General features: G+C 41.4%; 1 long non-coding RNA gene across 1 annotated transcript in view; it reads left to right on the top strand.

Annotated features, from left to right (window-relative positions):
- Positions 1–23,371, top strand: part of LOC128045793 (uncharacterized) — a 37,406-nt gene extending 14,035 nt beyond the window's left edge. Inside the window, exons 3-5 of the long non-coding RNA XR_008199159.1 lie at positions 12,464–12,693; positions 16,507–16,605; positions 23,296–23,371. This is a non-coding gene — a long non-coding RNA (uncharacterized LOC128045793). The remainder of the gene's footprint in view (positions 1–12,463; positions 12,694–16,506; positions 16,606–23,295) is intronic.
- The last annotated feature ends 1,057 nt before the right edge of the window (positions 23,372–24,428 follow it).

Consider the following 24,428-nt stretch of genomic DNA (forward strand, 5'->3'; position numbering starts at 1 on the left):
TAATTTCAAGTGTACAGCAAAGTGAATCAGTTATACATATATACATATATTCACTCTTCTTAAGATTCTTTTCCCATATAGGCCATTACAGAATATTGAGTAGAGTTTCCTGTGATATATAGCAGATCCTTGTAAGTTATATATTTTGTATATAATACTATGTATATGTCAATCCCAATCTCTCAATTTATCCTCCCACTTACCCCTGGCTACCATAGTTTATTTTCTACATCTATAACTCTGTTTCTGTTTTGTAGGTAATGTCATTTGTATCCCTTTTTTAGATTCCACATATATAATTGTTGATATTCTTAAAAAATTACTCTTTGACAGTCCACATTTAATGGCAAAAATGATTGTTTTCTAGTCATTATTACCACATAACAAATTACCCTAAAATTAGTGACATAAAACAGCAACCGTATAATTTAGTCACAGTATAGTTGGTTGGACCTTTGGGAGGGGCTTACTGAGACGCTTTTGTTTGGAATCTCTCATATGGTTAGAGTCAGGGGTCTTCTGAGGCTGTAGGCCACAGTCTTGGTTGGTCTGGGTGTCCAGGGTGGCTCATTCTCAGGCTGCAGTTGCTGCTGGGTGCTGGCCAGAAGCTCAGCTGGAGCTGTCCACAGGAGCTCCTGTCCATAGCCTCTGTAGCATGGCTGGCTTGAATCCAGACTTCTAAGAGGGTGGCTGGCTTTCCTGGGGCAAGCATTCTGAGAAGACCAGGTAGAACCACATGGCCTTTACTGACCTACTCTGGGAAGTTGATAGCATCATTTCTGTGGTACTTCATGAGTCAAGGGAAGGGGACATAGACCCCACCTCTTTTTAGGCAGAGTGTCAAGGAATTTTTGGACTATGTCTTAAAAAGTCACGTGCGAAACCTCTTTGAACCTCATAGTGAGAAGGAAGCTTACATTTGTGCTATTACAGTAGCAAAAAAATGGTTGTGGACAAAGAGAACAAGAGGTCAGAGAAATAGTGGTAGGAAATCCAGAAAGCAGGTTTTGTGCTACTTGAATTAAAAAAGTGATTGGAAACTTTATTCATTTAGGACCATAAGAGAGGAGGGGAAAAGCACATGAGTACAAACTGAGCTGCTTCTGTCATGTCTGACTCTGCGACTTCATGGACTGTAGCCCATTAGGCTCCTCTGTCCATGGGATTCTCCAGGCAAGAATACTGGAGTGGGTTGCCACTTCCTCTTCCAGGGTATCTTTCCAACCCAGGGATCGAACCCTCATCTCGTTATGTCTCCTGCATTGGCAGGCATGTTCTTTACCACTGGCACTACCTGGGAAGCCCCTAGAGGCACATGTTAGAGAGAATTCAAATTAAAAATTGAGACGATGTGGTAGCTGACTGGCTGAGATCTGCGCTATAAGCTTTATAGTAAAGAATCTTACTCTTTTTTTTTCCTTTTTTGATGCTTCTAAGCCTCACCCTCTTCTTCTCCCTGAATGCCATATCTGGGCATGCTGATAAGAAAGTCCAGTACTCCCTCCTTTAGCACCAGTGGGAAGTTTAAATCATGCATGGGAACCTCATCCCATCCTCACCCCACAGCCACCATAAAATCCCAACCAAGTTTCCTGCCCCTGCCCTCTCTCAAGCCATTTTTGGATGTGCTTGGCAGCCACTCTGGTCTCCCCAGAAAGTCTCATTATATGAGTAATAAATTATATGTCCCCTTTTATATTTAATAACATTTTTACTGTGTGAACAATGTCATCACACTAAGAACCACCATTTAAGTAGGGGTCCATCCTTTGTCCTCAGACAACCATGACAAGGTTCCAGTTACAGAAAATATAGCTCCTGAATTTAAAAGTTAATAAAGCTGAGCATTTATTGCCTTCTATATGCTGGGTGCTAAGAGGGAGGCACTATTATTATCCCCGTTTGACAAGTGCAGAAATGGGCCAGAAGAGAGAGCAGGTGGTGGGGAGAAATTGACTCAGATAACCTTACTGACTTGAAGTTTGATGGAGAAGCTGATGGCATCACTGACTAAGGGTAGGAGACTTGGAGAGGGTCCATTTCTATGGGAAGAAAAGCTCAGTTTTAGACACGTTTAACTTCTGATGAAAGGGGCCGTATAACTGATGATGTCCTTTGGCAGTCAGAGATAAGGAATTTATTGGGCACCATGTAAGTGCCAGACTCTAGGTAGGTACCCAACAGAGCTCTGGGGAGAAAACGAAAATTGTCGAGTCACCAACATAGTGGCTGCTGAAGCTGGAATTTAGATGTCAAGAGAAAGAGCAAAGCAGAGCAGAGGATTATGAACTCATGTTTAGAGCATAGGAGAAACAGAAGGAGCCCGCAAACTGGATCGAGAAAGGACAGTGGTGTAAATGTAGTGGAATATCTGAGTGGGGTCCAAAATACTTTTTTAAGTGAGCTGCCATTTTAAAATTGCCTCTCTGCCTAGGAAAAAAGCCTGGACACCAGTAGAGTCATCTTTCTTTGATCTGGAAGGTGTCTCTTCACATGATGGCCCTTTCTAGTTGCACATACGTAAGGCAAGTGGGCACGCAGTGCCTAAGGGAATTCTGTAATAAAGTCTTTTATTTGTGGCTTTGGGAGGCTGCTCTCCCTTCATATTTGAAGAAAATCTCTTGGATGGCTATAGAAATATTTGCATAGAGACTCAAGGCATTGAGACCAGAACTTTCCTTTGGGTATTCAGCTCTGGTATGGACTAGAGACAGCCCAGCTCAAGTCTCCTGGCAAAAAGGACAGTGAGGGTTCCTTTAAAAAAGAAAAAAGTTTGCTGCTTGAGCTCATGCAGCTCAAAACCAGAAAAATAAACGACCCAATCAAAAAGTGAGCCAAAGAACTAAACGGACATTTCTCCAAAGAAGACATACAGATGGCTAACAAACACATGGAAAGATGCTCAAGATCACTTATTATCAAAGAAATGCAGATCAAAACCACAATGAAGTACCATCTCATGCTCAGAATGGCTGTCATCAAAAAGTCTACAAACAGTAAATGCTGGAGAGGGTGTGGAGAAAAGGGAACCCTCTTACACTGTTGGTGGGAATATAAACTAGTACAGCCACTATGGAGAACAGTGTGGAGATTCCTTAAAAAACTGGAAATAGAATTGCCATATGAGGAAACCAGAATTGAAAGAGACACATGTACCCTAATGTTCATTGCAGCACTGTTTACGATAGCTAGGGCATGGAAGCGACATAAATGTCCACCAGCAGACGAATGGATAAGGAAGTTCTGACACATATGCACAATGGAATATTACTCAGCTACAAAAATAATGCATTTTAGTCAGTTCTAATGAGGTGGATGAAACTGGAGCCTATTATACAGAGTGAAGTCAGTCAGAAAGAGAAACCCCAATACAGTATATTAACGCATATATGTGGAATTTAGGAAAATGGTAATGATAACCTTATATGCAAGTCAGCAAAAGAGACACAGAGGTAAAGAACAGACTTTTGGACTCTGTGGGAGAAGGCGAGGGTGGGATAATTTGAGAGAATAGCATTGAAACATGTATATTACAATATGTAAAATAGATGACCAGTTCAAGTTCGATGCATAAAGCAGGGCACTCAAAGCCAGTCCTCTGGGAAAACCCAGAGGGATGGGGTGAGGAGGGAGGTGGGAGGGGGGTTCAGGATGAGGAGGACACATGTACACCCATGACTGATTCATGTCGATGTATGGCAAAAACCACCACAATATTGTAATTAGCCTCCAATTAAAGTAAATAAATAAAAGTTTTTAAATCCCATGAGGAAATTTCTTGACTGATTATTGTTACTGTTGTTTAGTTGCTAAGCCTTGTCCAACTCTTTTGCGACCCCACGTAGTGTAGCCTGTCAGGCTCCTCTGCCATGGGATTTCTCAGGCAAGAATATTGGAGTGAGTGGCCATTTCCTTCTCCAGGGGATCTTCCCAATGCACAGATCGAACCTACATCTCATTGACAAGCAGATATCTTTTTTTACCACTGTGTGTACAAAGGGAAGATCATTTCAATCAACTGTGTGGCCTCTGATTCTGCTGGTGGAAATGCTTTGAGGATAGTTGGAAGCACAGGTGTGGAGCAACCATGGCCAAGAATAGCACTGAGAAGATAGTGTTGTCCTTCCTTAAAAAAAAGAAAAAAAAAAAAACCTCTGAAGCTTTGAAAGGGTCTGAAAAAGTAAGAATGGCACTAGGCAGGAGGTGAGCATGAAGGTGACTAGGCAGGACCAGACTGTGATGATGACCCCATGCAATAGTGTCAGAAGCTAGAAAGCAGAGACACTCATACACGGATTAAAGCTTCCTTTTCCTCCTTTGAGAGTTATTAGAAATAGCCTGAGTTTTTGGATGAGGAAAGCAATTCAAAGAGAAGAAGCAAAATGAAAGAGGGAAGCCAGAGTCATGCTCATCAAAATGTTTAACCATTAAAATATGACTTAATTGCAACCCAGGTTATTAAGCAACTCATGCAGTTATGAGGACAAAAAAGGCATATTTATAATCACCTACTCCCATGCTTTGAATACTGATTATGCACATTGTTTTGCACTGTTCCTGATGTATGGTAACTGTGATCAGTAACATTATTATTAATACTAGTATATTGTTGGTCAGAGTAGTTATGAATGTACAGTCCTGGTAGAATATTAAGTAATGATGCCACGGTCATCAGCACGGTCATTAGAATCTCCTTCCTTAAGTGAACTCTGACCAGGGCATGAAGAGCTATTGTTTGTGATACAGAAGGAAACGCTGCTGCAAAAGCCATCGTCACAGCAAGTGGTGACCATCCTTACGGCTGAGACCTTGATGAAAAAGGAGAGGCACGCTCCTCACCCTCTAAGGATAGTTATTAACCATATTCCCAAGTAGCAGCAGGAGATGGCTTTGTCTAACTTAATTTTTTACCCTCCACACAAGCCCAATTCTGGGAGATTCTGCCAAGGGAAAAACTAATTCCGTGTAGATAGGGGCAATCTGATAAATCTCTAGGTTTTGAAGGGGAGCCTTCATCCTTGTAGAGGTGTCTCCTCCCCCTCCTCCTTTTTCTCAGCTGCCTTCTCTGTCTCACCATCTTCCTCCTCCTTGACTTCTCTGCATCCGAAACACAAACCCCATATTTCTTCATGTTCCCATCTATATGACCTTGGGAACATTTCCCCATCCCACAGATGTTCCACCTACAGTGGCTCTGTGGTTAAGGAGTTTTGGGAAACTCAGGATCCCAAATAACTATCCTTCCTAGAAATTCACAGTGCAACTCACCATGTGGAAAATGCTGAGAAATCCTGTGGTGAAGTCACCCTTTAACTTTGGTTAGCCAGGGCTTCCTCATCTTCTTTGCTCACAAATGCAATCATATTTTTTTGCAATACTTATTAATAACCCTGGAGAAGGAAATGGCAACCCACTCCAGTATTCTTGCCTGGGAAATCCCATGGGCTAAAGAGTCTGGCGGCTTACAGTCCATGGGGTCGCAAGAGTCGGACGTGACTTAGCGACTAAGCTATTACCACGTTATTATCCCTCATTATTAGACTCCAAGGGATTTGGATCAGGGCATTCCAGGAAGAGGAGGGAAGTGAAAAGGGACAGCAGTGTGAAACCATTTTGTTTGATGGTGTGTGGTAGGAGGAGAGGAGGGCTGGGGGAAAATATTAATGAGTTGTATATGCCTCTTGTTTATAGAAAAGAAGAGAGTGCAAAGGAGGACCTAATCCTTAGGAATCAGTTTCATGAAGGCATCTACAAAGGCTACTCTGAAAGCAAGTAGGGGGGAAAGGTGGAAGGAAATTACATTGTCCCATCTCCCTACTAAGTTTCATCTGTGTCTTTATCATGAAGGTGAATTGAAAGACTGTGACTGATGTACGTGGCAGTGAAATTAGAGAGGAGAACTAAGTTGTAAGCTAGATATTGGAATTTTATTCTCATTGGTGCTTTTCAGCTTTTGTCTCATCATGGTGCACATAGAAAATTAGAGCATATTTTATTTACTATGGCTGCTGCTGCTGCTAAGTCACTTCAGTCATGTCTGACTCTGTGCAACCCCATAGATGTCAGCCCACCTGGCTCCCCGGCCCCTGGGATTCTCCAGGCAAGAACACAGGAGTGGGTTGCCATTTCCTTCTCCAGTGTGTGAAAGTGAAGTCACTCAGTCGTGTCCGACTCTTCATGACCCCATGGACCGCAGCCTACCAGGCTCCTCCATCAGTGGGATTTTCCAGGCAAGAGTACTGCAGTGGGATTTCCTATGGCACAATGGAGTAAATGGAAGAGGATGCCCACTCCCGGGATGGAGGGACTCTATAAGTCATTTGTGACACAGCAATGTGCCCTGATGCTGTTGGAAAGTTCTGTTCTAGGTAATGGGAAGTAATAAGAGTTTTAGGTAGGTAAATGACCTGGCTAGGTTTGCATAAAGAGATAACCTCAGTGGACTTTAACCAAGATCCAGAAAGAGATCAGAAGCAGCTGTCATTCTAGTTGCACAAATCTGACTTGCTTCCCCCACCACAGGATCTTTCACATACATTTCCTTCCATCTAGAAATGTTCCCTCTATCATCCCAGGTCTTCACTTGTTTTTGTCTACTCATCCTTCTGAGCACAACTGGAACATCACTTTTCAAAGGAAGCTGTCCCTCCTTCCTCAAAGTCAGGTCTTCTTTATCACATCTTCATATATATTTTCCTCCATGCCACTAAATTTAATTTACAGCTGTGTCTTTGTGTTATTACACAGCCAACTCCTAACTAGACTATGTATTTGGAACATTGCTTCCCCACCTGGTAAGGCCTCCCATCTCCATATGCTCAAATCATAACCATCCTTCCAGGTCTATTTGGAATTCTCTTTCCCACCAGTCTCCCGACCTGGAAATATTGTTACCCTTCTTCTCTCAGTTCAGTTCAGTTCAGTTGCTGAGTCGTGTCCAACTCTTTGCAACCCCATGAACTGGAGCATGCCAAGCTTCCCTGTCCATCACCAACTCCCAGAGCTTACTCAAGCTCATGTGCATCAAGCTGGTAATGCCATGCAACCATCTCATCCTCTGTTGTTCCCTACTCCTCCTGCCTTCAATCTTTTCTAGCATCAGGGTCTTTTCCAATGAGTCAGTTCTTCGCATCAGGTGGCCAAAGGATTGGAGTTTCAGCTTCAGCATCAGTCCTTCCAGTGAATATTCAGAACTGATTTCCTTTAGGATGGACTGGTTGAATCTCCTTGCAGTCCAAGGGACTCTCAGAAGTCTTCTCCAACACCACAGTTCAAAAGCATCCATTCTTTAGCACTCAGCTTTCTTTATAGTCCAACACTCACATCCATACATGACTACTGGAAAAATCATAGCTTTGACTAGACAGCGTTTTTTTGACAAAGTAATGTCTCTGCTTTTTTAATATTCTGTCTAGGTTGGTCATAGCTTTTCTTCCAAGGAGCAAGCGTCTTTTAATTTCATGGCTGCAGTCACCATCTGCAGTGGTTTTGGAGCCGCCCAAAATAAAGTCTGTCACTGTTTCCATTGTTTCCCCATCTATTTGCCATGAAGTTATGGGACTCGATGCCATGATCTTAGTTTTCTGAATGTTGAGTTTTAAGCCAACTTTTTCTTTCTTTAAGCCAACTCTCCTCTTTCACTTTCATCAAGAGGTTCTTTAGTTCTTCTTCACTTTCTGCCATAAGGGTGGTATCATCTGTGTATCTGAGGTTATTGATATTTCTTCCAGCAATCTTGATTCCAGCTTGTGCTTCATCCAGCCTGGCATTTCACATGATGTACTCTGCATATAAGTTGAATAAGCAGGGTGGCAATATACAGCCTTGATGTACTCCTTTCCTGATTTGGAATTAGTCTATTGTTCCATGTCCAGTTCTAACTGTTGCTTCTTGACCTGCATACAGATTTCTCAGGAGGCAGGTCAGGTGGTCTGGTATTCCCATCTCTATCAGAATTTTTCATAGTTTGTTGTGATCCACACAGTCAAAGACTTTGGCATAGTCAATAAAGTAGAAATAGATGTTTTTCTGGAACTCTCGCTTTTTCGATGATCCAGTGGATGTTGGCAATTTGATCTCTGGTTCCTCTGCCTTTTCTAAATACAGCTTGAACATCTGGAAGTTCACGGTTCACATACTGTTGAAGCCTGGCTTCAAGAATTTCGAGCATTACTTTGCTAGTGTGTGAGATGAGTGCAATTGTACGGTAGTTTGAGCTTTCTTTGGCATTGCCTTTCTTTGGGACTGGAATGAAAACTGATCTTTTCCAGTCCTGTGGTCACTGCCGAGTTTTCCAAGTTTGTTTTCATATTGAATGCAGCACTTTCACAGCATCATCTTTTAGGATTTGAAATAGCTCAACTGGAATTCCATCACCTCCACTAGCTTTGTTTTTAGTGATGCTTCTTCTCTAATCACCTCTAAATATGGTTTCTGGACATCTCTGATTGCTTTGTAGAACAGACATCAGAGAAATTCTTGCCTACTCCTAGTTGTTTTCTGGAACTTGCTCTGCTTGTCTCCTAGCTCCAGTCACATAGTGTGGGACCTGCCATGTGATGTGAGTGTGACTCTACCCAAGACTCTAGCTCTAGGGGTGAGCAAGGCATATACTTGAACTTTGGGCCAATGAGACCTTACTTTGGGATTTTTAGAAAGAGTTCTTTCAACCTGTCTCATTATCTGAAGTGCCAAGATGTACGACTCTGGAGCTCTTAAGGGCTATGGTTTTGCTTTGTGTAAATCACGGGCTTCCAGTAAAAGAGAAGAATGAAGGCGTACACAGAGAGAAACAGTGACAAGATAATATCCCATCAGTATTGGAGTCTCTGGTTCCAATAGTTCCTGGGCTCCAACTATATCCAACATTTGCCTAGCCTTGGAGCTGTGAGATACCTATGGCTGCGTGTTAAATGGCTTCAGTCATGTCTGACTCATAGAGAACCTATGGACTATAGCCCACCAGGCTTCTCTGTCCATGAGATTCACCAGGCAAGAATACTGGAGTGGGTTGCCATGCCCTCCTCCAGGAGATCTTCCCGACCTGGGAATCTAACACATGTCTCTTGTGCCTCCTGCATGGACAGAAGGGTTCTTTACACTGGCACCACTTGGGAAGATACTTCCAATAATTCTCTCATTTTGTCACCCAGAATATAATCTAATTAATACATCGTGATCTCTTTTGAGAGCTCCCTGAGATGGGATTTATTGCTTGAATTCAGGACAACCAGGATAGAGAATGTTAAACTGCAATGAAGCGTCTCATATTTTAACATATAGTTTCTAAAATATGTTTATCTGAAGTCTCCACTGGGAGAGAGCACGATATAATGGGAAGATTATGTGCTTTGGAGTCAGACTTGGATTTGAGGCCAACTCTATATTTACTAGTAGAAACTGTTACCCTAGACAGTTGACTGCACTACTCTGAGCCTCGTCAAATGAAGATAATAGTACCCACATTGAAGAGTTATTATCACATGGTGTAATGAATAATGCATTAAAGGACTTGACATAGAATCTGGTTCAGCATAGGTACTTGGCATTCCACATTTCACTGAGTCAAAGATGATATCAGATGTAGTAGGTATCATGATTTGGGGTATCACTGAAAAAGGAAAACCCAGTTAATCTGTGACATACTATTGATGATATAAGGCATTCTGATTTTAAAACTTTGAAATTATAAAAATAAATCCATCTTAGAATTGATGAAATGCAGTATATTTATTGGGCGCAGATGATATGAGCAATAATGTTAGGCACTGGTGATATGAGTGAACAAGACTGATATAGCCCCTCAGGATGCTGGGGTCTAATAATTAATACAATTCAGATTTTCAAAAGGACTCACAATAACCTTACATGGTAAATTCCTGGCTTTCAAAACTGCCTAGGACCAAGAAGTAAAGCAGGAGAGAAATACTAGACTTTAATCCTCTTATATGTTGTTAGATCCTATAGCAGTTATATTTTCATGCTCTGCATACAATCCAAAACAAATTGTCTGCTTACAATTAAAATCCTGCTGAGTTTCCAAGAGCCCGGCCCCCAGGGAGCTATTTGAACACCATGTCTTATCCACAATGACGCAATTCTACTTTTAAGGGACAATTAAGGGGTTTCCTTGTAAGTCAGGCCAGACTTTCCCCAAAATACATGAAGGAAGTGCCTAGAAAAGAAAATGTTTGAGGCTTGTTTTCATACTGTCATTTAAGAAAAACAATTTCCAAAAAGGACTGGATTAAAAAAAAATTAAATTTGGAAGGCTTGTACTTTTATAGCCCTTTGCAGCCTTTTAGTAGAACAGAACATAGTCCCTTAGGAAACTTAATGTAACAGTAACCAAATGTCCTTGTTAAGCAGCCATTTATTGGTCTATTAAATCTGATCTGAACTGTGATATTTTGCGGTAAATCTCTTCAACATAAATTGCTTAAGATGGGCTTCTTTAGGCATCTACCCCACTAGAGATGGCTTCAGCATCATCCCAGAAAAGACAGATGTATTTGCATCTTCCTGGAGAACTCTTCCAATAGGGGAGATCTAAAAAGAACGTTTTCTTTGTCTCTTTTGCTTAGGAAGAGTTAAAAATGGTTTTAGAGATCATTCAGCCCAACTTTACAGATGAGATGGAGACCAACAATTAATTATTCATTATAGGCTAGGTGCTATCTTAGACCCTGAGGTTGGAGGATAAATAAGATATTTTCTCTGTCCTCAAGGCACTCGGCATCCAGTGGGGATAAGAGATCAGTAAATAGAGCAAGGTAAGTGCCAGGCAACCGAGTGAGTCCCCCAAATGAGGCTGGCAGTTGGGAGAGGAGAGGAAAATAAGGAGCCAGGATTCATTCAGAGAGTTTAAATGTGGAGACTGTAATGAATAGTCTTAGAGAGTGACGAGAACAAACAAAGGACTTGGGGGCACCTGGAGAATAGACTCAATGAGAAGCTAGCATCTCTTCCAGGGCCAGAGGACAGGAGGCAGAGATAGTGTATTACAGTCTGGTAAGAACTGGACCGTTGGAGAGCAGCCTTTCAGCAGGGGCTTCAGCCACAGAGTCAAACAGCTGCCAGAGAAAAGGCACCAAAGCCAGGAAAAAATGCCCCGGCCTCTCTCTGCTCAGTTTCCTAATTTTCCATTGGTGATTCCTATTGTCTGAATCCAGTGGAAGCCAGATCACAAATGTGATGTAACCTGACAGAGTCAGCCTCCTGAAGCATAGAGGAGGGCAAAGTAGAGCAGAAAATAGGTCCTGGGAGAGGGTAAATTGAGACTAACCAACACATCTGGCATTCAAGGTTTCTTCCATGTATCTGCACATGTGCATACACACGCATTATTCATTCATTTAGCAAATAATTTGAAGTACCTGCTATGAAATAATAGAGATAAAATCTGCTGAAGACAGTTTACGTAACTATGGAGATGAAAAGGTAAACTGAATAAATACCGTTTTACCCTACGGGCTTTCTATCTAGTGAAAAAAAAGACAAAATAAATAATTCATAAAGCTTAATGACTATTATGTTAAAGAGAGGTCAGGGGGCTTTGGGAGTATAATGAGTGGGAAAGTAGCTAATCAAATCTGGGCCCATAGAATATTCCCCTGAGAAAGTGACCTTTAGATTGAGATCTGGAGATGAATAGAAGTCAGCCACCTAGAGGAGTGAGTTCCAGAGAGAGGAGTGTTCCTTGTGGAAAGAGTGCAAAGGCCCAGAGGCAACAGTGGGCATCAAGTTCAAGGGTCTGAAAGATGTTCAACATTCTTGGACCTTGGAGCATGAGGTATTGAAAGATGAGACTGAAGTGACGATCACAACCAGATTGTTTGAGGCTACATGTTTCCAGATTTTGATCCTAAAGGCAATGAGGAATTATCTGAAAGCTTTAATTAGGTTTTCTCCACGTTCGAAGGGTCGCTCAGGATGTATGTTTCTGTTGGCCATCCCGAGTTATGGGGACATGGGCACGGGTATGCTCAAGAGATGAATCCTAAGGACAGTAGGAGCCACTCACTGATAACAATTAAGAATGTTGTTTCAAGTGGAGGGAAGAGTATATCCAAAGGCTCAGGGACAGAGCAGAGCAGAATCCAGGAACATTAAGTCATTTCTACTGACGGAATATTGACAATGAGCGAGGAAGTTGGTGGAGTGGTGGGACAGGTTAGAGATGACTGAGTTATACCTTTCGTCCCGTGCGCCCTGAATTTCAAGGCCTTCAACCCTCTTAACTGCCACTGGTGCTTATGCTTTCATCTCTTACATGGTCAATACCTGGTACTGGAATTGCTGAGCCCAGGAGTAGACATATGTTTCATTTTTTTTTTTTTATGGAATTATTTTCATATTTTTATTTATTTATTTATTTATTTATTTTAATTTTAAAATCTTTAATTTCATTTTTAATAAAAGTTCTCAAGTTCTCTCTCTCTCTCATGCTAATTCCTGTGTCTAGAATCCTCTTTCCACCATCTGTTGAAGAAAACTGCTTGATAGCAGCTGCAGAAACTGCATATCAAGAGTGCCAGGGCAAGACAAGAGGATGGCCAGCAGGCAGTAGCCAATTTGGAGCAGGACTGGGGAGGCAAGTCAACAGGAAGAGGACTTGCAATGCAGAACAAGTACCAAAAGCGTTGATGGTAATTTCAAGATGGAATCTTGGAAACATGGAGCTTCTAAGAGCAAGTTAGTTTCGGATCACCACATCCAGTCAGCTTCTTCAGCGTTGTTTTGTACTCACTTAGCTTCCCTGGTGGCTCAGACGATAAAGCGTCTGCCTGCAATGCAGGAGTCCTGGGTTGGATCCCTGGGTTGGGAAGATCCCCTGGAGAAGGAAATGGCAACCCACTCCAGTATCCTTGCCTGGAGAATCCCATGGTCAGAGGAGCCTGATAGGTTAAAGTCCATGGGGTTGCAAAGAGTCGGACACAACTAAGCAACTTCACTCACTCACTCACTCACTCCACCACTCACTCACTCAAAGCTGCAAGTCTCAGTACTTGTTGCCTAACCACCCTGCTGTGTTCTTTCCTTTTAATCTGCTGTGACACCTGAACATAGTTTTCTTCATTAAATGGTGCGACAGGCCCTGTTGTAGTCTGGTGAATGGAATGTAAACTGGTACAACCATTTCAAAGAAATTGTGTGACGTGTATGGCAGACCTTTCATATGTCGATATTCTTTAATCCAGGGATTTCCCTAATGATAATAGGTAATTGTGCCTTGCTTTGTTGCTCAGTCACGTCTGACTCTATGTGCCCCCTGGTTCCTCTGTCCATGGCAATTCTCCAGGCAAGAGTGCTGAAGTGGGTTGCCATGTCCTCCTCCAGGGGCTCTTCCCTACCCAGGGGTTGAACCCAGGTCTCCCACATTGCAAACAGATTCTTTACCATCTGATCCACCAGGGAAGCTCAAATAGGTAATTATTAATCATTAATATTATGTGTCAGTTTGACTGGGCCAGAGGGTGCCCAGATATTTGGACAAGCATTCTGGGTATTTCTGTGAGTATGTTTTTGGATAAGGCTCATGTTTAACTTGACAGATTAAGTAAAGTAGGTTTTCCTTGCTAATGCAGTGAGCCTCATTCAATCAGTTGAAGGCCTGCATGGGACAAAAGGCTGAGGACTTCCTGCCTGACTGCTGTTAGCAGGGGCTTTGCATTTTTCCTGCCTTTGGACTCAAACTAAAGAAGCATCTGCTCTTACTGGGTCTCAGGCCTGTTGGTGTTCAGGCTGGAACGGCACCATTGGCTCTCCTGGGGCTCCAGCTTGCTGACTGCAGATCTTGGACTTGGCAGCTACCCTAATTGCATGAGCCAATTCCTTTAAAAAAAATAAAAAGGAAAATGAAAAAAAAAAGTCAATCAGTGTTCTATTGGTTCTGCTTCTCTGAAGAATTCAGATGCAATTATCAAATACTTAGTATGTACAGGCAATGTTTTAAGTGAATTACATAGTAGAACAGTTACATCTCATTAAACCGTATGCGATAGATACTATTATTATTGCTATCTTATTGGTGAGGAAAAAGGTAAGGAAATTGAGCAGATATACCATGCCCACACTTGCACATCTGGTAATTTACAGAGCAAGAGTTTAACCTGAGGCAGTCTGACTTCAGAGCGGGCATGCTTAGCACCATGCTTCATGGTCTTTCCAATTTATGTAGATAGGTGTATGGGTTAAGATGTACATGCAAAAATATACAGTAGCATATTATTTATCCTAGGGAATATTTTGGTACTTTTTTAAATATATAATTGACTTACAGTATTGCAAAATCTTAAGTGTTTAGTTCAGTCCATTTTTTCATACAAACATAGATGGTGTGTCTACCACTCACATCAAGCTATAGAACATTCCTCTATTCCAGTGGTCTCCTGCTTCCCTCTTCCTCTTTAATAACCCATCACCAGAGGTAACCACTACCCAGCTTCCATGTACATAGACTGATTTTGCCTATTCAACAACTTCATATAGATAGAACCATATAGTAACTGCCTTCTGTGATTCTTTCATTATGCTTTATGTTTGTAAAGTTCATCCAGTTTTGTGAATATAAATGGGAAATGGCAACCCACTCCAGTACTCTTGCCTGGAAAATTCCATAGACGGAGTAGCCTGGTAGGCTACAGTCTATGGGGTCACAAAGAGTTGGACAGGACTGAGTGACTTCGCTTTCTTTCTTTTTTTCCTGTTACTGTTTCCAATTACATTGTACACATTTTTCACAATGTTTCACATCCATCCTCCTGTTGATGGACAGTCATGTTGTTTTTCCAGTTTGGGTCCATTATGAATGAAGTTTCTATATATATTTTTGTACGTGTCTTTAGTGTATACATGGGCTTCCCTCATAGCTCAGTTGGTAAAGAATCTGCCTGTAATGCAGGAGACCCCGGTTCGACTCCTGGGTTTGGAAGATCCCCTGGAGAAGGGATAGGCTACCCACTCCAGTATTCTTGGGCTTGCCTTGTGGCTCAGCTGGGAAAGAATCTGCCTGCAATGTGGGCGACCTGCTTTTGATCCCTGGGTTGGGAAGATCCCCTGGAGAAGGGAAAGGCTACCCACTTTAGTATTCTGGCCTGGAGAATTCCATGGACTGTATAGTTCATGGGGTCGCAAAGAGTCGAACACAAATGAGCGACTTTCATTTCACTTAGTGTATATGTATTTTCATCCATATCCTGCATCTTGGTTTTCATTGATACTGAAAACCAGTTTTCCAAGTGCCTAACCTAGTTAACAATGATACCATTAATGTATGAGAGTTCCAGTTGTTCCATATCCTTGATTACCCTTGATATAGCTAGTCATTAACTTTAGCCATTTTGGTGGTTTTATGGTGGCATCTCATTGTGGTTTTATCTTCCCTTATGACTAACGAAATCAAATACTTCTTAATGTTCTTGCTATTTGAATAGGATTTTTGGTGCAGTGTTCCAAGTATTTTTGCCTTCAAAAAATCAGGTTGTCTGTGTTTTTTTTTTTATTCATTTTTGAAAGTTCTTTATATATTGTGAGAATGTGTTCTATTTGTTGGATTTGTGTGTTATAAATAATAGCTTCCAGTCAAACTATGGCTTACTTATTCACTTTTTGATAAACAGAAATTCTTAACATTGGTATAATCCATTTAATCATTTTTATAGCAAGTTCTTTTGCATCCTATTTATTTTGTGTCCTTTAATATGTATTAAAGTCAGGATATTATTATTCTATATTTTATGCTAGAAGCCTGATTGTTTCAGCCTTTACATTGAGATTTTTAATCCCCTTTGAATTAGTTTCTGTGCATCCTTTGAGGTTGAGATCAAGGATCAAAGCTCAAAAAATGAACCGTAAGGATACTCAATTTGCCTTGCACCACTTGTGGAAAACTTGCCTTTTTCCTTCTGAACTTCAGAGTTGCAAATCAAGTGCCCCTGTATGTGGGGATCTGTTTCTGGATTCTATATTCTGTTACATTGATCTACTTTTCTAACTTAGAACCAGTGCTATGCTGGCTTAATTACTGTAGTTTTGTAATAAGTCATGAAGTCTGTTGAGATCCTTCAGCTTTGTTCTTTTTTAAAAAAGATTACTTTGATAGATATATATTTTTTGATGTCCAATAATAAAGAAATAAGTTATAGCACTCCTATAAAAATGCAGTAGTATGCATCCATAAAAGTCAAGTTTATAAAATTTTAAATGATGTAAGAAAACACATAGGAAATAATACTGAGTCAACAGAGAAGGACATAAACTTGGAAAACCTATATGATCTCAATTATGTAAATGGAAAATACATTAAAAGAGGATGAAAAGTAAATAGGCCAGCATGGAAACCATGGCTATCTCTTCAAAGTGAAGTTTTAGATATCTGTTTCTGTTTTCTTGTTTGATCTCAGACCCATTCACCACTTTTGTAATCTTGATCGTAGTATAAAGAGCCAAGCCTTGCAAACTACATTTCTCATAATAACACATTCTTGCTTTCTGTCACTCTGTTAGGATTGGCCAATGGAAGGCACTAGACAGAGGTGCTGGAGAAGGCGATGGCACCCCACTTCAGGACTCTTGCCTGGAAAATCCCATGGATGGAGAAGCCTGGTAGGCTGCAGTCCATGGGGTCGCTGAGGGTCGGACACGACTGAGCGACTTCACTTTGACTTTTCACTTTCATGCGTTGGAGAAGGAAATGGCAACCCACTCCAGTGTTCTTGCCTGGAGAATCCCAGGGACGGGGGAGCCTGATGGGCTGCTGTCTATGGGGTCGCACAGAGTCAGACACGACTGAAGTGACTTAGCAGCAGACAGAGGTGGGGGTGGGAGGGAGAGAGAAGACAGGGCATTTCTCTGCCCCTCCTCCGTCTCAGGCAGAATTTCCAGGTGGCAATGATTCCATGATTGTTTCATCTCCCGCTGGTAACCCCTCCCTCTCTGCGGCCCTGCTTCTCAGTCCAATCCCATTTTTTTCCTTTGTCCTGCTATCCTTAAGGGTGACAGTGTGTTTCTGCTAATTTCTGGGTTACTCCTCTATCCACTGTTTGTACCTTTAGTTCTCCCAAGACACATAAAATGAGTTTCTCCTATTAAATTTCCTCTATTGAATTACTTGGCCTAGCTTCTGTTTTTCTAACTGGACCATGACTGACCTGGTAATTATTATTTTCTTAATGGTATTCTTCTACATTTTTAGAAATTTGCTCAGCTGTGCATAGGTGGCTATCATAATTTTTTTCTTCCAGTTTTTACCCAAGATGCTAGAGAGGGAATCAAACCTTTGGGCAATTTAAAAATTATTGAGGGTCTACTGTGGGCCAGGTACAAAGCTATCAATGAATTGGCCACAAATGATTGTGCTAGGTGCTATGGATACAAAAGCTACAAAAGATGCTACACTTGGACTGACTTGCTGCTAAAACTCTTCTGATATAATTTTCTTTGTTTCTCACGTCTATAATCACAATAAGTAGAAAGTGCATCACATAGGAAATGAAACAGAATAAACGCATTTTTTTTGAACAGAAAGGATAAACCTGATTTGTTTGGATCTTGGAATCATGTAGAAAGGGCAAGCTTGATGTGTTAATTCTTGGGAAGGAGTCTAGAGACAGAATAATCTGGACTACAGAAAAAGGGATTGTGAGGGAGAATGTGAGTCTGGAGTGTTTTTTCTGCATCAGCTGACTTCTCCTGAGTGTTGAGCTAGAGATGGGCAGTGCCTTCTTCCCATCATGTCTTTCAGCTTATATCTTAACTATCCTGTCAACATAAACCCCATAGTGTCGTCATTTCGTTTATTTGTTTCTCAGAAGCTGGGGAAAGATAAACTGAACTCTACAGACCATCAGAAAAGCAGGCTCTGGAGGCAAGCAGTGGCCAGGTGGGTGTTCCATCAGGGGTGGAGTCATATGGTGTCTCTCCACTCTCCACGCTGTACATCTCTGGCAGGACCTTAGGACTCAGTCTCTCCCTTTCAAAAGCACCTACACTCAGAGTGACTATGTGTGTGTGTTAGTAGCTTCAGTCGTGTCCAACTCTTTGCAGCTCCATGGACTGTAGCCCATCAGGCTCCTCTGTCCATGGGATTTCCCGGGCAAGGATACTGGAGTGGGCTTCCATCTCCTCCAGGGAATCTTCACGACCCAGGGATCAAACCTGGGTCTCTGCACTGCAGGCAGATTCTCTACTGCCTGAGCCACAGGGTGATGTCTAAAGAACCTGGGGTTTGGACTCAGGATCCCTGAGTCTTGGTTGAGGCTCTTTAATTCTCTCTCTCTCTCTCTCTCTCTGTCTCTCTCATACAAACACGAGTATGTTACTTATTCTGTGAACCGTAGTTCCTCCATCACTACAGTCGGGGATAATAACACTCACCTAACAAGGCAATTTGTAAATCAAATCTGCTGCTTTCCATGATTTAATAGCTCCTTATGGTGGCTTCCCTGGTGGCTCAGGTGGTAAAGAATCTGCCTGCAATGCAGGAGACCTGGGTGTGATCCCTGGGTTAGGAAGATCCCCTGAAGAAGGGAACTGGCTACCCTCTCCAGTATTCTGGCCTGGAGAATTCCATGGACTACATAATCCATGGGGTTGCAAAGAGTCGGACACGACTGAGCGACTTTCATTTTCGCTTTCCCTCTCTATCTCCTTGTGGAGACAGTCCATATTCCTTACTATGACGTATGAAGCCTTCATCTCACCCTGTACTTGCTGCTCTCTTTTCTTATCACTGTCCTCTGAGTCTTGGTGACTTCCCCATACCTAAAGACTGGCATGTTTCTCTCAGTGATTTCTCACAGCCCTAAATCCTTCACTACACAAATCATTTTCTCTCATGCAAAACCCCTTTCTCTATGGTCTGGATAGCAAACTTCTCTTCTTACTTGAAAACTCACCTCTTACTTCTTGGTTGTCTTCCCTTTGTTTTGCACGCCTAATTAATTACTTCTTTTGGCTAATCCACTTCATCTCTGCAAACCTCCAATAGTAATTGTAACTGTTTATGTATCTGTCTTCCCTAAAGGACTAGGAGTGCCCATAGTGTATCTGTCTTCCCTAAAGGATCCATAGTGTAAATTTTTGTATTCTCTGGGACTAAACCATTAGTTGTCCCATAGAAAGAGATGAGTAAATATAGACTGAATAAATAAACACAATTTCAAGAGTTGAGAGGTGAACTACTTCTGGTGAGGTGTCAGGAAGTAGCAGAAAGGCTGATGAAGAGGCGAGATGGATTCTGACTCTGGTTTCAAATCATCCAACAACCCCGTCTCTCTGGGTCTTGATTTTCTCATCTTAAAGCAAAACTATGGAACCAGATGACTTTCGTTAAGGTCCCTCTCAGCTCAAGTATCTTCTGCCTGTCCTTCCCTTATGTAACACAGCAGAGATTCTAGCTCTTTAGCTAAAGGATCACATCTGATGGCAGTTAAAAATAATGAAAAATTAAAGTACAAAAAACTTTGATTTGGGGGAAAGATGTTGTTTTAGACAAGAAAATCTAGTTTTAAGTCTTATCTCTGCTACTTCCTAAGAACAATACGATTTTGCTTAGATAAGTCATTTCTTGCCTGGGAGCTTTATCTTTCTTGTTTGTCATGTGCGATAGAATAAAGGCTCCACAAAATCCATGTTAAAATTAAATTAATACATTTTAAAACTCTCAACCAAACAACAGAGTATTATTATTTTCATTATTACCTCTCTCACCAATTTGGAGCCTTAAAAGATCTACCTTGAAAACCAGAGGAGCTTTTTTAGATGATTTCTTAAAATGGACCATTGATGTTAAATTACTGGCCAGAAATTTGCACTCTAAATTTTGTAGTCACAGCCTTTTTTACAATGTTCACCCTGCCAACTGTTCACTGCTCAGCTGCAGCCCTCAATTGCTTCAGCTTTGAAGTTAGACATGAATTAAACTGTCTCCAGCTTCAACATTTGGAGGGAAATTATTCAGTGGTAAATTGTCTCATAAGCCCTGATCAAATGTACCATAAAACCAACACAGTGGACAATGTACACTGTATAATAATTTCTCAGTGACACTGGATGGAGCATGAGGGTTTCCAGAACTCAAGAGAAGTTGATACATATCTCCTCAAATAAAGCAGTTTTTCTTCTTAACTGTTACCTTACTGAGAATAAGCTGTCAATGGCATATGTCAGTATACTTGGATTTGTGTATATGTTAGTTCATGACCCATATGATTCAGGCACCAAAAATATAAAACAGTTCATAATGTTTTCATGATAATGAGGATTGAGAAGCAAATAGTTTTCTTGCACCTTTTCACCCCAGGTTTTTCTCAGAATCCAACAAATGACCTATAGCTAAACTTTCTGGATAATATAGACGATTCAAAGCAGATGCTCAGTTGTCCACATGGGCTGGACCACTCATCACTCCTTGTCCCTATTAAGGGTACTGAGAAGCACCGAGCCAGATGGATTTGGAGTCACAGAGCACCACTCTGCAATTCCTGCCAAGACCATAGAGTTGTAGGGTGGGGAGAAGGAAATGGCAACCCACTCCAGTGTTCTTGCCTGGAGAATCTCAGGGACGGGGGAGCCTGGTGGGCTACTGTCTATGGAGTTGCAGAGTCAGACATGACTGAAGCAACTTAGCAGCAGCAGCAGCAACAGGGTTCTGGAATGACCTCAGAGAGGACCTGGACTCCAAGGAAAGAGACTAGATGACTTCTTCCCTTATCTCCCACCCAACACAACCTTCCAGAGGAGTTGGGAGAGAGAAATGCTATCCAGGGAAGAGGGAAAGGGAAAGATGTGGGAATCATTTTACAGTTTGTCAGGATACAAATTCAGGTGGGACCTCCTTAGCAGTCCAGTGGTTAACACTCTGTGCTTCCAATGCAAAAGGCTCAAATTTGATCCCTGGTTGGGAAACTAAGATGCCACATGCTGCATAGCGTGGCCAAAAAAATAAAGATTGATTTTTTAAGATATAATTTGTGCAACTAGTCTTTTTAGCAAAATAGCACTGAATGTATTGCTTGGCCAGTACTGCTTTCTATTAGTGATTCTGTTTTCATATACAAAATATGTAATATTATATGATGGTGAAGGGCTCAGACCCTGAGATCAGAGAATTTGGAGCCAAATCCTGATTCTGCTATTTATTAATTCTGTGACTTTGAACAGGTTACAATAACTCAGTAATCTCAATTTTCTCATCTCTAATGGGAGATAATCTGAATACTTACCCTATAGGGATGTTGTGATGCCTAATGGAATACCACCTGTAAGGCACTTACAAGCATGTTCAGCACTTAGACTTTCCCAGTGCATGTTAGCTGCTTATTTCTCTGCTTTGTGAGCTTCTCAGGGGCAGAGACTATGGATTCATTCATCCAATAAGCAGTTTTCAACCATGTACTATGTGCCAGGAATGGCAAAGATGGGTAACACATCAGTGCCAACAAGGGACTCAGCATCTAGTGAAAACAAATAGGTACCATTCTACAAATACTATATACCATGTATGTGGGTGATTTTAAGGGACCCCAGTGTTGTAATGAATAATTCTGCTTAAGAGACCTAAGTAAGACTGAGTCTTGAAGTTTGAAAACCATATGCCAAATTAACAAGGCAGAACATTCTAGGGGAATGTATATTTTCTCTGTGTTAGAAACTTAAATGTATCTGTGTGTGTGTGTCTGTCTGTCTGTCTGGGTGCAAATGCATATATATTCAAGATTGAATATATTTCAATCATGATTATATATTTGCTGATGTGTCACTTTTTATTCTGTGTATTTCATTCAGTTCAGTTCAGTTCATTCGCTCAGCCGTGTCCGACTCTTTGCGACCCCATGAATTGCAGCACGCCAGGCCCCCCTGTCCATCACCAACTCCCAGAATTCACTCAAACTCATGTCCATCGAGCCCGTGATGCCATCCAGCCATCTCATCCTCTGTCGTCCCCTTCTCCTACTGCCCCCAATCCCTTCCAGCATCAGTCTTTTCCAATGAGTCAGCTCTTCGCATGAGGTGGCCAAAGTACTGGAGTTTCAGCTTTAGCATCAGTCCTTCCGAAGAACACCCAGGGCTGATCTCCTTCAGAATGGACTGGTTGGATCTCCTTGCAGTTCAAGGGACTCTCAAGAGTCTTCTCCAACACCACAGTTCAAAAGCATCAGTTCTTCTGTGCTCAGCTTTTATATAGTCCAACTCTCACATCCATACATGACCACTGGAAAAACCATAGCCTTGACTAGTCAGACCTTTGTTGGCAAAGTAATGTCTCTGTTTTTGAATATGCTGTCTAGGTTGATCATAACTTTCCTTCCAAGGAGTAAGCGTCTTTTAATTTCATGGCTGCAGTCACCATCTGCAGTGATTTTGGAGCCCCAAAAAATAAAGTCCGAGATATTTTATTAGGTTTTAGGTAAATACAGGTTTATGATTTTTCCATCTTCTTGGCAGAATTCCTTTTAATTATTATTTAGTATTCTTTACTTCACTAATCCCTTTTTCCTTAAATTGTTTTTGGTGTAATTCTAATATTATTGTACCCACTTTATTTGACTCATATGTGACTGTTAACTCTTATTTCATACACTTAGTTTTGATCTTAGGGCCATTGTGTTTTGGCTATGTCTCTTTGATGAGGCGTTTAACAGGATGTCTTAAAAATCCAATGTGATAATCTCTAGCTTTCGGCAGAGGAATTTAATTCACTTATAATCAACTTTATTATTACTTTTTGTATATATTTCTACCATTTTTTTGTAATTTTCATTTCTCATTAGTGATAAATTGCTTTTAGTGGTTCTTGAAGCAAGTATCTATAGGTAATAAAGGCTCTAGTTTTTTGTGGGTGGAGAAGGCAATGGCACCCCACTCCAGCACTCTTGCCTGGAAAATGCCATGGACAGAGGAGCCTGGTGGGCCGCAGTCCATGGGGTCGCTAAGAGTCAGACACGACTGAGCGACTTCACTTTCACTTTTCACTTTCATGCATTGGAGAAGGAAATGGCAACCCACTCCAATGTTCTTGCCTGGAGAATCCCAGGGACGGGGGAGTCTCATGGGCTACCGTCTATGGGGTCGCACAGAGTCGGACACGACTGAAGCGACTTGGCAGCAGCAGCAGCATATGTCTTTTTCTTAATCTTTGTTAGATTGAATTGCATCCTCTCCCCCAATTCATATGATAAAGCCCTAAACTCCACTACATCAGAATGTGACTATATTTGGCAATAGGACCTTTAAATGGTTAAGTTAAAATGAGGCTATTAGCATGAGCTCTTATGCAATCTGATTTCCCTCTAGGAAGAGAAAATGTAGACATGCAAAAGAGATACCAGGAGTTTATGTGCCTGGAGGACATGTGAGGACATGTGAGGACATAGCATGAAGGCAGCCATCTGCAAGCAAAGGAGAGAGGCCTCGGAAGAAATCAAATCTGCTGATACCCAGATCTTGGATTTCCAACCTCCAAAACTGTGAGAAGATAAATTTTGACTGTTTAAGTCAATGTGTGGTATTTTATTGTGGCAACCCTAGCAATATACTAACATACCTTTGCTGATTGTCACACAGGGTATAGAAGTCTAGGTCAGATCTTTCCCCCATCAGCACTTTGTAGGTATCTGTTGAGTTCTGGCAGAGATTGCTGCTGCTGAGTAACCTGCCATCTGCCTCTCTATCATTCTGTGTTGGACAATCTGTCCGTTTTTTCTAGTAGTTTTGGATATTTTCTTGGTATCCATAATGTTCTGCCCTTTGTGTGTAAATACAGTTCAATTTTTATTTATCTTTAGCCTTCCTTGTGTTTCAAAGTCCAGTGGTCTATCATTCATGCTGTAAAAATTCTCATCCATTATCTTTTCATATACTGCTTCTCCACCCTTGTCTAGAAGAGAGTCAGTAACAAATCACTTGACCCAAATCCTAGTTGCACATTTGTCTGTTTCTTTCATAGAGCATTATACAAATCATAGCCCCAGACAATGGGTGGTATGTCTTTAAGCCTTTCTTCATAGATTGGAGAGTCCTGCCTGAGACTCTAAATTTTAGCTTGTGAGATTCACTCAGTTCCCTGCCACATGTGGTTCTCCTTGCCTCAGAAGCTCAACTACTCAGTGTTGGCTGGCTAGGTGAAGAGCCTAGTAGGCCATACCTTTAGCCCCTGATTATTGCTGTATTTTGGTTCTATTTCTGGACCACAGAGATGCTTATCTTTTTTTCTCAACCACAGTTATTTTTTTTCTAATTTTTCTTTTGAAATATTTTTGGATTCTCAGAAGAATTTCAGTGATAGTACAAAAAGTAACTGAATAACTTCCACCAGCTTCTCCTAATGTTAAACTCTCATATAACACAGGTTTTTAATGTTTTTTTCCTTTTTGTAGTTGATCTCTCATTTTTGGGTATTTGGCACTCAAGGACCCTGGAAGCATGAA

The sequence above is a fragment of the Budorcas taxicolor genome, chromosome 3, assembly GCF_023091745.1.
Source record: "Budorcas taxicolor isolate Tak-1 chromosome 3, Takin1.1, whole genome shotgun sequence".
Classification (NCBI taxonomy): domain Eukaryota; kingdom Metazoa; phylum Chordata; class Mammalia; order Artiodactyla; family Bovidae; genus Budorcas; species Budorcas taxicolor.